The sequence below is a fragment of the Pteropus vampyrus genome, unplaced genomic scaffold, assembly GCF_000151845.1.
Source record: "Pteropus vampyrus isolate Shadow unplaced genomic scaffold, Pvam_2.0 Scaffold97, whole genome shotgun sequence".
Classification (NCBI taxonomy): Eukaryota; Metazoa; Chordata; class Mammalia; order Chiroptera; family Pteropodidae; genus Pteropus; species Pteropus vampyrus.
This window is the reverse complement of record NW_011888878.1, coordinates 670177-674076: the sequence shown is the minus strand read 5'-3', so window position 1 is coordinate 674076 and position 3900 is coordinate 670177.

Below are 3900 nucleotides of genomic sequence, written 5' to 3'. Positions count from 1 at the left end.
TCTAAAAATAAAATAAAACCAGATAAGAGAATCCATCTAGTCCAAAGATACCAGGCCTAAGAAAGCCCATCCACATGCCACAGAAATAACACTTTAGAAGGCATGGCAATAGCCCAGAAGTAGAATGAGCCCACAATTTAATAACTGTGGAACCCTGAGCAAGTTGCTTAACCAACGTGAGTCCCAGTTCCTCCTCTATAAAATTAAGGGATTGGATTAGATGAGTTCCAAAGTCCCTAACAGTTCCAAGATCCTATAACTAAATCCTTCCATTGATTTATAAGAAAGTCCCATGGCTTCCTACTCTGTCTTTTTACTGCAAGCAATGATAAGGAAACCAGAAGTCAGAGCTGAGAAACTAAAATTAGGCATAATTCACAATTATTGAGTTGTGATATGCTTTCCAAACATACAATTTCATATTGCGAAATAAGACCCATGTAATTATTTAGCATGCTCAGTGCATAGTGATCTATAAAATCACCCCCCAATGCCACCTCTCCTATACACATACGAACCTCCACACAGGTTTTGCAAATATCCTCCTTTATGGAATGAGCTTTTGTGATTATGAGTGTCAATTATAAAGACTTAAAATAACAAGTTTGAAAAACTCATTTAGAAAGTGGCAGTACATTATCTGGATTATATATAGACTGAGTGACAATTTAGTCACCAACTTCTGAGTAAATTTTAAGTCTTATCCACTTAGATATTTTAAAAAGAGTTGACAGTCATCAAATAAATCTTAGTGGTAAAAGAAACATGTTTTCTACACTGTTAGAAAGCAGTAGAAACATCAAATTCTTAAATGATCATTAAATGAATTAGATGGATTATATTTTATACTTCATTAAAACTAATCATTAATTCTGGAAAGAGGCTATGAAACATAGATTCAATACTCCACTGAAGCTGAGAGTAGCATGAGAGTAACAGAACCTCAAAGAGAACTTGTACAATCAGTCCAAGAAGAAAACAGATTAATCGAAATGATACCATTTGTTGCTAGTTAGAATAAAATAAAGCATACAGATTCCCTGAAATATATTTTCTAAAATATATTACTTGAAATTTCCAAAGACTTCTTAAGGATGAATATTATACAATCTTCAATTACTATGGTAAAAATTCTAAAATCTATGGCTTATCAGAGTCATACGTAAATTTTGCCATTTACTAAGTTAATCAGAATTACTGAAGTGTTTAGACACTGCATTATACAAATGTAGGGCATTTTTATTAAAAGTCTCTGGCCCCAAAGTGACGAGTAAAAATTTTGTGAACCTGTTTTTATTTTTTTAGATAAAAATTATTTTATCCCTCAACCTCATGATTTAGGAGTAAGATCTATGTAGCAAAAATTGGGGGAGTTCAGGTTTTTAACTACTAAAGGGAAAGTTCCAAATTAGCTTTTTGTCTTATCCACAATGTCATTACATTTCCTAAGAAATGGAGTTATAAAAGTGTTTAAAACACTTTTAACTATCCTTATGTTCTATTTGGGGTCTTTCCATTTATATGAATGATGTTGGACAAACACATTGCCTGATATAAGAGAATTGAAGGTTTGAAGAAGACCAGCTTTCTTAAATATATACTTTAAAGAAGAAAACTGTTCAAATAACATGCTTCTCTTAGAAGAGCACATTTAGGAAGTGCTCTACCTTTAAATAAGGTGCGACAAACAGTATCATTATCACCCTTTATTCTAAAATTTGTAATGAGAGAACCATTGAAAGGTAACATAGTGATGAAGGAGGGAAAATAAAGCATGAGTTTTTTGTTTTGTTTTGTTTTGTTTTTCCCTTGAAATAGTGGCTTCCTAAAATCTCATGGGAGACTGGAAAGTAGTTTTCAACTTGGAGACACAGAAAGTAAAATAGGTCAAAGTCCATTACGTCTATTTTCAATTATTGAGACATACAGTCCTCAAGCAGCCAGTCAGCCAGAATTCTCTGAGACCTGGGGATCGTAATGAAAATATCTTATAGTAAAATGTATTCCCCATAGGTTTAAATGCAAAATGAGAACCCAACTTTTTATTACTCGTTAAATGAAATGTGCAGTCGTCTTCCCCTTTTAAGGTCAAGTATGCAATATTTTGGAAAACAAACCATAAAAACATGATTAGAAAGAACAGAGGAAGTCATTATTTTCTCCAGTCATAAAGAATGCAGCATTATTCTATCAATCTAATGTATCTTTGTAATGGCAGTGGCAGCATGTGGCAGTGCTTAAATTGCAAATATAGTATTTAAGAAAAAGCTTGGATTAAAAGAGCACCAAGATGAGCTGGAAAATATCCACATGGATTAGTATATTGTTTTACGTGGGTCTCTGGGAAGGAAATGGAATTTTTATAAATTTTTATAAATGGAATTTTTATAAATTCCATTTCCTTCCCAGAGACCCACCTAAATGGAATTTTTATAAATTTTTATAAATTCCATTTCCTTCCCAGAGACCCACCTAAAACAATATACTGTCATATTATCTACCTACCTGGAAATAATACACTCATCAGGCCAAAAATCATAAAGTAAATCCAAATGTACATAGTTAATGTTAATGAGAATAGAGTCCACGTTGTGATACATGGCATAGCTGACGAAAATAACTGTGAAATCAGTGTAGAAAATGTTGAACCTGAATTGATAAATGTGTATAACATCTCGTCTTTCTTTGCTTTCTTGGAAAGATTTATAACTCAGAAACAGAAAATGGAAGGATGTATGCTCTCAGTATTACCATCAGGACAGACTACATGTGAAAGCTTATCACAAGGGCAAATATTCTGAGTGTATGACTTACAAAGCACAACTTTGCTGTTGAGGCAGTTCCAATCGAGTCAGTTTTTCAACAACAGCTGTCATACTTAGGACAGTTTTGCTTTCAGTATACTCCACTAGAGGCAGCTGGATCAACTTGAAACAAATTTTAAAAACATATTAGGAAAGTAAAGGAAATAACCTGTAACATTATAAACACATCATATTGGACATGAGACTCTAATCGGTCTGGCTTTACCAAGTCAGTTTATCTAAGAGGGGATGAATTTTTTAAGCTACTGTTCGGACTGAGGATTTCATGTTTCAGTACTTAATGATGGCTTCCATTTCCAATCTGTCTTCCTTTAAATGATGTATGGAATTTTTTGTAAGCCCTAGTTCTCCATAAAACAAAAGAGCAAGAGGTAAATACTACCAATAATGTCTGCAATGCCTGATGAGCAAAATTGTTCTCAAGGAGAGCATAAGACTTAGAGATTTTGCAAAATCCAAAGACGAGAACTTTTTGTTTGGTTGTTTGGTTGGTTTGGGGCTTTTTTGCTTTGCTTTTTTTGTTTGTTTGTTCTTTGGGGGGTGGGGGGATCCTTTTTTTTCTTTTTCTTTTTTTTCTTTTTTTTTTTTGTAGAGAATAAAGATGTTGCAACCTTATCTCATATGCTAACATGAATTAGGAAAGTTTGCCTCTGTCCAGGCCAATTTGTTTCTCATCCCAATTGTTTGTTAATGAATAAGATAAACAGTATGCGCAAGAAATAAAATTGACCTCATGGATAGATTTAGGAAATATCAGGTCCCACTTGTTACTGAAAACTCAGCAGAAATCTCCACAGATCCAGAATAATTGGAAGGAAGCCAAAGGCACAGATGCCAAATAAACTGAAGATTCTCTTTCAGGCTTCAGTTTATTTTTTCTACATTTCATAGTTAAGACCCAGGATTTGGCTGGGCACTGCTAATTAAGAATGTTGAGGTCATCAGAAAAATTGGCTTTAAAGAAATCAAGATTTATTATATTTAAAAAGTCTTTCTTCTTATACCCTTAAATATTCACCAAACTCAAAGTTGGTGGCATACTGAAAATTTGAACATCTATGTCTCCAGTTTTTTT